Genomic DNA, 11,937 nt, shown 5'->3' with positions numbered 1-11,937 from the left:
GTTTACTAATGCAAAAGTTTACGCCATAGTAAACCAGAAGTTTATTAAGGGATAGCACATGACATGATAAACTTGAAGTTTTTATTTGCCATTTTTAAATGAGCTATTTGAGAATTCAGATAAGCATATACTAAATAACTAGAAGATTCTTCAGGAATTCTCATGTGTTGCTTGTTCTCATAATGAATTGATTATACCAGCTAAAGTTGGGATTAAGACCCCTGATTCTGAAATATAAAAGGTGAATATGGGCTCGTTCACCTATCATGTGAACCACTTATAAGTGCATATATGAGATGGTTACATGTGTAATTATTGTCAACCTGCAGTTTGGCATTTGAAATTGCTTTTCTCAATTAAGAGCATAATTTTCAGATTATGAAATCAAGACAGTTCATCTTGATAATGCTGGTTTATATCCAAGCTGGTTTAGCATTGAATACCTCCTATTAATGGCTAAACCATTGCTTATGAGAACAAAGCTTCATGTGTTGGTCTAAGATTTTCTAAATTGCATATAACAGCACTTGTATGCATCAGATCAATAATATATGATAAGTCCTCCCTTCACAATTGGTTTAGGATCAGAAACCAAATATTTTTACTCTCTTTTGTTGTTTGGTATATGATTAATTTCTCTACTATAATACACAAAGATATGTTTCCCAAAGATGATTGGGGATATATGTTAGTTTTTCTAACATTTGGGGGATGGAATAAACAGTTGAAAAATATGCTATATGAATCGAATTATCATGATCCTCACTTAGAAGATAATTCAAGTCGAATGCCAGAAGCATTTGCTGATCCAAAATTAAATATCATATTTCAGCTGCAAATGCTCCTATTAAAATTAAAGTCCCTGAAGGATAGAGTCTACTGTACGCATGAAGCGTGGTAGACTAATCAGTTCCAAAGGTAACAATCCTTGAAAAATAGTAGGAGCTAATGATCAAAATGAGGAGGAAATAAGCTCTAGAAGATCCCACGACATAACATTTCATGAAACTCCCGAAAAAGTTCAGGTACCTGAAAATAAAGAAAGTGATGAGATCTCCACAAGTTATGTCGCTTCGGAACTGTGAGCACGTGATTTTTGCCCTACAAGAACTACTCCCAAAAATTCAAAATAAAATAGTTTTGTGTTGCTTGTGATTTATTTGTACTTGTCTGTGCATGTTTATTTTTACTTTAATTAAGAAAAATACAAAAATATGTGTTGCATGTGCATTTAGGATTTAATTTTACAATTAGGAATTAATTAAACAATATTTGGATTTGCGAGAATGAAAATTACAAAAATAAGTACTTTGCATTTAATCTCCAATTGTGTGATTTTATTTTAGTTGGTATTGTGTGTGATAATTGTTATTATGAATTAATTAGTATTTTTAATTTGGTTTATAATTCAATTTAGAATTTTAGTTTTATTAATTAGGAAAAAAAAGAAAAAAAAAAGAAAAAGAAACAAAATGGGAACCGGACCGGGCCAAATTGGCCACAGCCCAGTTCTTACCCAAAAATCAGCCCAATACCCGTCCCAAATCCAGTCCACCTGCAACCAACCCAGAACGACATCGTTTGGGCATTGTGAATCTGGACCGTCAATCTCATACGATCAAACGGACCAGTCCGTCTCCAGAATTATCCAAACAACGTCGTTTTTAGTTAGTCAATCTCAACCATTCGCTTGATTGGATCGAACGGTCCAGATCAACTCCTCCGTCACCCGACCCATTTCCACCAAAGACTAACCCGGTCTCAAGACAAACTAAACGACGCCGTTCCGTTTAGTGATTTGATCCAAGCCGTCGATCTTAATTGATCCAACGACCTCGATCTAATTTCGCCCCCAGTATATATTTTGCCAAACAGACCCCACTCCCCTCATACCCCCCCCCCCTCGTCTCTTCAGAGACCAAAACACACACCACCGCCTTCCGCCCGTCGGAAATCGTCCACGGCGGCGGACGGTGGCCAAACAACCCCAGAAATACACTCCTGAACCACCCTGTTCCCCTCTATCCGATTCCACACTCCATTAGCCTCGAATCATACTATAACTCCTCGAATATTCGATCGAAGATCCCCGTCCCAAACCCTAGCCTGTCCATTTAACCCCAAAATCACACCCAATAATCCCCTTGACTTCCTCGTCGCTAATCACTAACCAAATTGGCTCGAATCCGAGTAAAACTCATCGAATTACGGATCTAGGGTTCAATGGTTCGAGACTGTTTCGAAGCTGTCAGGGTTGAACGGGTTCTAGTTAGTATTATGAGCCTATTTCTGACGAAATAGACGTATAATACTAACTGGAACTCAAGTTCGAAAGGGCATGTTGGTGGGATCCGAGAAAAGAACAGTAAGGTCTTCTTAGCTTTTTTTTTTTATGTTTATTTGTCTGTGTTAAGTTGTAATTAGTCGCTGCTTCAGGTTTTCATCATTTTTGTCAAGTAATTCGTCTGTGTTAACTTGTAATTCATCATTTTGTCAAGTAATTCTTCCTCCTCTTTCGGACCTTTTTCTTGGTCCAGTTTGCTTCTGTTGATTAGCATATGCTATAAATTGTTGGGTCGATTAAATAGTTTCGTCAATTGGTCCGTTCATGTCTATAGTTCAGTTGTTCTCTTCAAGTTATTGGATGTTGTTTTATCTTCTGACCTTTGTATTCTCAGCCTCAGGGCTCATAGCTAGTATACTTGTTGTTCCAACATTTTGTTCGAGGTTAATTTGGAGTTATATTTGTTCCTAATATAGATAGCTTATTCTCATGCATCTGTGTGAATCAATTTTTGACCTTAATAGTCCAGTCTGACTATTGCCCTGAATCATTGAATCTCCATCTTGGTTGAAATGCTGTTAGATTTGATCTGAGTTCAATTGGTGATTGAGTTTAATGATTCGAATCTACTTGTTTATTCTATTAAGTTTGTTCTGATATAAATATGACCTTGTTGAATTGTCCTAATGTTGTTGATTGGGAGTTAGTTCATTAGTCAATTGATAGGCTTAAATTGGTTATAGTTGAGGTTTCATACAGGTTTAAAAGGATTGGGGTAGGATAGTAATCACAGGGGTTTCAGGGGATAATTTGGGACTTAAAAGTTTTAAAATGGTTAGTTTAAGTGTTCTGTCCAATAAGTACTAATGTAGCATTAAACTAATGCATTTGTTTAGTAGTAGTGAGGAACAAAACATAATAGCATGGAGAGGCCTGATGGGAATGAAATTAAAGTATGTATTACCCATAACCATTGAATTAAATAAAGAAAAGACAAGGGTTAGTGGTGAACAAGTGAATCAAAAACAGAACAAAACATACTCTAGTGGAGTTCTAAAGAATATCATGGGCAGAATTAGTTTCTTAATTCTGACTGAGTGCTCTTACGAGCTGGCAGGGTCAGTGTTTGGGTATAAAGGGAGGAGTCCGGGATCAGTCTTGGAGAGTGAGGAAGTTTTGGAGAGTTTTTTTAAAAGGCAGTCTTAGACAGCATTTTAAAAGCTAAGGCATTCAGCTTTTTAGAGTTCTGGAGAGTTTAAGAACAGAAAACCAAAAATATATTGTTTCATTGCATTCATAGGTGTAATTCGAATTCTGGACAGAGTTAAAGGGGGTTGGCTTTTGAAATTAGACTCAAAGGTGACACAAAAAGAATATCAAGAAATATAGAGAAAAAAAAAGCAATTAGTCCTCTTAGGTTCTGCATTTGATCCTTCTTTAAGCAGTAAAAAATAGCATTGCAAGCTTGAAGTAAAGTGCCTGATTTTCAATTGTTGGGGTGTAGTTTCCAGTTTCAAGTCTGTTTACTGGAGTGTTTGAGGTTCACTGGTTGGTTTTCTTGTTGAGTTTGAGGTCCAATTAGTTGCCCGGAGTTATTTGTTGTTTCTGTTTGGTTTCACAACTGGTTATGAGCTATGGTCAAGTGTTTTCCTGATTTGAAACTGGGTTTGGAGCTATTTCTGAATTCCAATTTGCTGTCTGCTGGTGTTATTTGCTGTTGTTGTTGTTTGTCGTGCTGTACTGCTGCTGACTTCCTCTTTATTCTTCTATTCACTCCAATCCAGGTACACAACTAAGCTCAATTTGATGTAACCTTGAGATGTAAACATGAAATGGAAGTGCTCGGGCCCTTAATTATTTGATGTTGTATCTGTAGCTCAGTAGATATAGATGATAAGTAGTTGTATAGTCCAATTTGATCTATAACTCAATGAAATGTAGACTGTGAAGTTTGTACCTAATTAGGACTGTTTAAACTGTTAATTCATGTTCATTAGTTGTAGACTTAGTATAGTTTAGTACTGATTTCAGTTAACATTTAGTTAAAAATCGGATATCAGTATTGTTTGGACCTACAATTAATTCAGAAGTCAACATGTGGTGCTTATTCCGATTTCAGGTTAAACGCGTTTTTAAAACAGCCCAACATGCTAGTTATTGATGTCCTCTCCTTTGTTCGTTAAGCTCACTATTTCGACGTAGGAACAAGTAATTGCATGTTAATGGTTAATATCAATAGTCTACTTGAATTTGAATCAGTTAACTTATTCATGAATGTTAGCAGAATCAAATAACCGAGTCGTGTAGTTCAAAACTCGATCCAGCATATGGATTGGGTTCTTTGGACCTAAAGTTGAAATGACATTTGGTCTACTAATTTTCAATTGATAGACTATAGGATTTTCTAATATTAACTAATTAGGGCCCCCTTTTACTTATTTCTTTAGAGACAAATAAATAGAAGAATAATAGTCATTTTAGGATTAGCCTTTAAATAATAAATGAGACGAGTCTCGCCAAGTAAAACGCATAAGTTGCGGGACCCTCAATAAATATTGCATTAAAATACTTTAGATTTCGGGACGGACCGTCTAATGAATTTCACGGCTTTCCTCAAAATAATAACGTGCTAGTCATTTTAGACGCGCTTTTAATAATTTACTTTCTTAAACTCGGGTGCACATTTATGTGACCCAAATCCAAATCTCAACGGAGTCAAAATGTGTCAATAACCACGGGTGCATTGATGTGACGTGGTTCGAGATGTGTTTTCACGACGTTGCAATTCTCGTTAAAAATAATAATAATAAAAGCGATAAAAAGTTAAAATTTGCACATAGGTTCAACATGTATTAAAATCAGATAAATAAGCCGAATATGACATTTGAGCGACCGTGCTAGAACCACGGAACTCAGGAATGCCTAACACCTTCTCCCGGGTTAACAGAATTCCTTATCCGGATTTTTGGTTCGCGGACTGTAATATAGAGTCAATCTTTTCATCGATTCGGGATTCAACCGGTGACTTGGGACACCATAAATCTCCCAAGTGGCAACTCTGAATTGAATAATAAATCTCGTTTCGCTTGTCCTTTAATTGAAAAAACTCCCCTACGCCCCTGCGGGCGCAGGTAAAAAGTAGGTGTGACAGGAACTACCACAAAATGATCGTCGACAATATATTTAATACAATATAGTGCACAATATTAAAAAAGATTGTGAGGATCGGACTAGCAGTCCAGACACTTGAAGATGTCATACCATTTAGATACAAGTCTTAACCTATATGACTTATTTGGCTAAATCTATATGAAGATCCTTGAAGGATTGAAAATGCCCGAAGCATATAATTCAAAGTCTTGAGAAATGTACTCGATCAAATTATAAAGATCTTTGTACGGTTTAAAGCAATCTGTGCGCGTGTGGTATAATCACCACAGTAAATATTTGCTGAAAGAAAGTTACATAAATTATGTTATTTGGCCATGTATTTTTATAAAGAAAATGTCATCAAAATTTGTTATACTTGCTGTTTATGTTGGTGACATAAATCTTATTGGAACTCCGGAAGAGCTCCAAGAGGGTCTTAAAAATACTTTTACATGGACAAAGTGTACCCATTAAGTACACCAATGAATATTCAATCACTTGAAGTGAATAAGCATCCGTTCCAACCTCTAGAAGAGGATGAGGAGCTCCTTGGTCCTGAAATACTCTATCTCGGTGTAGATGGTGCACTTATTTATCTTGCTAATGCTAACAAAAGTGGTGCAGATCGTATTGGTAATGCAGATGCAGTTATTTATCTGATACCCATAAAGCTCGATTTCAAACCGGCAAGCAGGGAGTGCATATGATTGAGATCAGTGATTCATTCGAGAAACATGTGGGTTGGAATGTGATAAAAGACCCACAATATTATACGGAGACAATGTTTCATGTATAGCACTATTAAAGGGAGGATTTATAAAAGGAGATAGAACGAAGAACATTTCACCAGAATTATTCTACACACACGATCTTCAGAAAAGTGGTGACATTGATGTGCAACAAATCCGTTCAAGTGATAATCCAATAGATTTATTCACTAAATCTTTGCCAACTTCAACTTTTGAGAAGATGGTATACAAGATTGGAATGCGGAGACTCAAATATTTGAAACAAGGTTTTCATCAGGGGGAGTAAAATACGCGATGCACTCTTTTTCCCTTACTAAGGTTTTTTCCCATGGGGTTTTCCTTATAAAGGCACCTATCAATGCGTATTACTAATGTGTACTCTTTTTCCTTCACTAAGATTTTTTTCCCACGTGGTTTTTCCTAGTAAGGTTTTAATGAGACACATTATCTTTTAATGAGCATCCAAGGGGGAGTATTATAAATATATTATATTATGGATGTTCATTTAGTACTCCGTTGTAAATTATCTTCCTGAAGAAGCTTATCCATATGGGATTTCACCGTAAATATGTTTATCTATTTAGTACTCTATTGGAAATAAGCTTCCTGAAGAAGCTTATCACTTCGGTACCCGGTTACGGATAAACATTACCCTAGGTAGAAGATTATCCATACCGGGTATAATAAGCTTATCCATTCAGTACTCCGTTATGGATAAACATTGCTCTCAGTAGAAGATTATCCATATCTGGTATAGTAGCAGCTTTTACAACATTTTGCAGTAGCAGCTTACACAGCAGCTTGTAGTAGCAGCTTGCGTAGCAGCTTACACAGCAGCTTGTAATAGCAGCTTACACAACAGCTTGTAGTAGCAGCTTATACAGCAGCTTCCTTTCTTCTATAAATAAAAGAGATTTCAGTTCATTATGTACATCAGTTTGAATTCGAATAATATATCAGTTTCTCTCTATACTTGTCTTTACTTTACGGTCTTTGTTTTATAACAAACACCATAATTTTATTCTGACAACAAAATATTCAGCATCCGATTGGTATGAAGAGGCAATCCAATAGTATATCATAACTAGTCTCGGCAACTCCAATGCCTTCCGCTCCACGTTCCTCCACATACGTAGCAAAATTCCATTTTACACCTGAATCCACAATTTATAGGATATAGAAGAATTCGCCCAAAAAAGGTCCACCTAATATCTTAATCTAAAAGAAGAATTAACCCAAATAGCCATCCACTTAACTGCTTATACTAAAAATAAGCAGCTAATGTATAATATATATATATATATATAATATATGTATTATTTTGTATAATTAACCTGCACGTCATGTGTATTCCGCCATCAACCTTCTCCACAATGGATTTGCACTTAGGGCATTCCTTCCATTTTTTGTTCTCAGCAAGCAGCTTAAGTTTTAGTTCATCTTCTCTGTTTTTTTCTTCTATTTGAAACTTGTCACAATCACGCCCAGTGTGCCAAGGGACTCGGCACTTGGCACAGAACAGTTTTTTGCACAGAGGACAAATGCATTCAATGACCTCTTCATGATTATCATGAATGAACAGCCCAGAACATCTTTTATAAGGACAATAGAATTTTTCACTATTAGGAATAGCTGACTCGGTCGAGCCTTCTTCCCACCTTGCAAAAGCATTTACTGGAATAATAGACCTACAAGATTCAGGTTGAATTACGACACCACATCTCAAACCTGGACAAGTTATAGGGAAAATGTTGTCGCGAATCTTGGATTGGACATATAGACCTATACAGTGAGAACAGAAAGAATGACGAGAGCAGTACTTTTTCGAGGTTGAACATTCGATGTGCTCCCTTTTTGTTTTTCCAAATTCCACAGAAACCTTGGGAACTTTCATAAGAGGCTCCAAGAACATGTTGCATCTGCAGTTTCTCTGCAAATTCCATATCTGATATCATGAGAGCCAAGTCATCAATACGATCTGACATTGAGTATATTAATAATGTACTGATTGGTTTAAAAGGCTTAATTTGTTGGATATATTTGCCGATTTAGCCGGACTATTGATGTATACGCAAAGGGTTTAATTTCTATATTGTGTTTCTATTAGGTAGAGAACGTCCGTTATTTATATTAAGTCTTTGTCCATTAGAAGAGTTATCCAGAAAGTTCTTGGAAGGGAACAATCAATTTCCCACGTAAAAAGAATATCTCTAGATGATGCAAACAACTAGACGTTAGCAATTTAGCTAAGCTATGTTAACTTCTTATGCTGATCATGACATATGTGGGACAAAGAAATGGCGGTTTGAAAAATTATGTGGGATTATTAACTCAGCTGAGGAATCCCCCTTTGAAAATTTGTGAAAGATAATAACCCGCTTTTGAAATTTAAAAAAGGCAAAATACATAAGTAGCCATCTGAACTTTACATCAAATCCCTGTTACACACTTTCTGAGGACGAATATCATATTACACACGAAACCTTTCAAAATTGTGTCTAGTACACACTACTTTTTTCTTGACCAATTTCTCAGAATATGTGTAGTGTCACGCACCAATAACATCATGACACGTGTTAATAATTTTTTTTAAATAAAAAAATGCTTAAATTTATGTTGACCAGTTTCTCTTTCATAGTCTTTTTCTCTTCCAGAAAAAACCAGAGGCACCATACCATACTTCAATTCTTCTCTTTATGTGAAGACCCACTTTCTTCATCATCTTTGTTCTTATTCACCACTATTTCTCCTTACTCTAAAAATTTATTACCATTTTTTGGTTTCTAGGTTTTGTTTGCTATAGAAATACCATTTTTACCGATGGGTATTGCCACTGTAACAGTGGGCAGAAAATAGAGGTCACCATCGTTTGCAATTTTAACAAAACGAGACCAGATCTGAATGAAGAACCACCAACTTATCGAAAAGATCTGAGAGCTTTACCCCGTCGGAGAAAATCTGACCTCGTCGGCCATGAACTGACAGTGAAAGTAACGACCTGGCAATAGAGGTCTCGGCGTTGCTTGAGGTCGCCGCCGGCATTATGAGTTATGATCGAGATCTACTTAAAGGAGATGAAAGGGGGAGGAGATGGGAGGCGTGGGAGAGAAAATGGTGTTGTGGTTGTCGCCGTATGCCCAAGACGGCAGGGGGGCTCCAAATGGGGAAGAAGGCCGGGACATCTTTATCTTTTCTTTTAACTAATAATTTAAGAAAAATAAGGAGAACAAATAAGATTTGGACACATGTGCGTATATAAGGATTTGGACAGATAATGCATAGGTTTTACGCGTTCAGTGTCTTTTGTTAAACACACGCGTGCCATCTGGCAAAAGTAGTGTATGCTAGACACAATTTTGAAAGGTTGCGTGCGTAAATTGATATTCGTCCTCAGAAAGTGTGTAATAGGGATTTGGTGTATAGTTCAGGTGGCTACTTATATATTTTGCTTTTAAAAAACAATGTACTTGAACAGTTTTTAAATTAGAAAATACTTGGAAAGGGAGATCCCGGAAAAAAAGAGCATACTTATTAGAAAAGTATCATCTGTATGTTCTTTTTTCACAACATTCCCTATCAAAAATTTAGAATGTTTTAACACTCTTTGATATATTCTCAATGTTTAAGCTGATGCCGTAAATTTGATATGCGTCACGCGTACTCTATTGTGAGTATATATTTATAAGTTAAATATAAATTTTTAAATATTAGGACTTTATGCATAGTAGTCCATATAGATAAAAACGAAGGGCGAGAACAATGAGTTATGTACCTTATTGACGCAGCGGAAACCGTTGAACTCACCACCTAAAGAATTGCCTCAAGTCGAACTTTGAATCACCAGGAAACAAATCTTAATCTCTGATCCTCGAAAGAGGTGAACTCGATTTCATATTTAACTTTATATTCATAATTACATTTGATACCCTCATGGTAAATGTAATGGTCGGCCTATGAATACAAGTTAAATTACAAAAAAAAATTATTTATTTGTCTTCCCTTTCTACTCGAATATTTCCATTCCAAATCAACTGCTTTCCTAGACATGCACTTGCATTGCCGAATCACTCATGGCTATTAGTAACATGCTAAAGTAGCAACATTGATTGGCACTTCAAGAAACAGTAAAAGGTCAAAGGGTATTCCAATAAAGGCTAATGTAACTTCTTTGGGATCTCACACAATGAAGAAGTAGGGACTCATTCTTCCATTATCCTATTGGTCGATAGCACACGTGGTATGAAACACATACTACGGTGTTGTCACCTTATATTGGCGTGTGTGTCTTATTCGTTTAATCATCCAACAACGTACAGATCTTGGTCTAGATACCTTCAAGTATCTAACCCGAGTTTTTCACTTCAATAATCCTCAAACCATTTTCTTAGAGAAACTCATATCTGGCTTACAAAATAAGCCATAATCGAATAGTGAAATTCGTAAGCTGTCAAGAACGACCTCTACAAGTAAATATAACCCCCCATTATCCAAGGTTCTATAAGGTCTCATCTCTTTACGATTCTTAACGTAAGAGGCGATTGCTCGTGTGAGAGAGCCAATCTCGCGACTTGTTCGGTACACTTTATTAACAAAATATTCGTCACATGCATACGAGATATAAGCAAAATTCAATAGTCAAATATTGATGAGCATATTATAATACTAAAGTTATTTTACAATACATAAATATGTTCATATCCTTCGCAGACCTAGAGCCATAACATGTTTCTCAAATAGGTCTCCAGGTATAGCCTTTTGTAAAAGGATCAGCTATCATGCTTCGCGTAGGAATGTACTGTAAATTTATCTCTCCACTTGCTACTATGTCTCTTACAAAGTTATACTTGATGTCAATGTGTATGGTTTTGATGTGTTGCTTAGGATCTTTTGTATATGCAGTAGCCGCTTGACTATCACAATATAGAGTCGTGGGACCCTGAGAGTTCTTTGTAATATTCAAATGCTGAAAGAATTTCTTCAACCAAACAACTTCTTGTACTGCAGACGTACAAGCCACGAACTCAGCTTCCATTGTTGAAAGGGTTGTACAGGTTTGTTTCTTACTTTTCCATGATATAGCACCACCATTAAGTAAGAAGGCATAACCAGATGTTGATTTTCTATCATTTCGATCACCAGCCCAATCAGCATCTGTACATCCTCTCAAGTATAAATCATTTCCACTATAACATAGTGAATAATCTGCAATTCCCTTCAGGTATCTGAAAATTCTCTTCACAACTTTCCAATGATCTCTTCCATTGATACCTGCTAACTAGACCTACGGCATAACAAATGTCTGGGCGAGTACACATCATAACGTACATGAAGCTCCCGACAGCACTTGAATATGGAACTCGAGACATGTCTTCCTTTTCATTTTCATTCTTGGGACACATTTCAAGGCTTAAAGTTTCACCTCTCGCTATAGGAGTATCCATGGATTTGCAATCATTCATGCGAAAACGTTCCAAAATTTTCTTTATATAAGTTTCTTGAGATAGGCTCAATAACTTTTTGGAACGGTCTCTTTGGATCTTAACTCCAAGAATATAGTGTTCCTCGACCATATCTTTCATGTCAAATGACCTTGAAAGCCATTGACTTGATAGTTTTCAAATACTCCAAATTGTTTCAGGCCAATAAAATATCGTTCACATAAAGAGAAAGAATTACAAACATCCCATTGGACTTCTTCACATAAATGCAATGGTCTTCATTGATCATGGTAAAATCATATGAGATCACCTCCTT

General features: G+C 36.3%; 1 pseudogene; it reads right to left on the bottom strand.

The window, feature by feature from the left end:
- Window positions 1-6,209: 6,209 nt before the first annotated feature.
- Window positions 6,210-8,265, bottom strand: LOC107760521 (E3 ubiquitin-protein ligase RSL1-like; annotated as a pseudogene).
- Window positions 8,266-11,937: the final 3,672 nt, after the last annotated feature.

The sequence above is a fragment of the Nicotiana tabacum genome, chromosome 6 (assembly GCF_000715075.1).
Source record: "Nicotiana tabacum cultivar K326 chromosome 6, ASM71507v2, whole genome shotgun sequence".
In the NCBI taxonomy this organism is placed as follows: domain Eukaryota; kingdom Viridiplantae; phylum Streptophyta; class Magnoliopsida; order Solanales; family Solanaceae; genus Nicotiana; species Nicotiana tabacum.
This window is presented reverse-complemented; position numbering and strand designations above follow the sequence as displayed.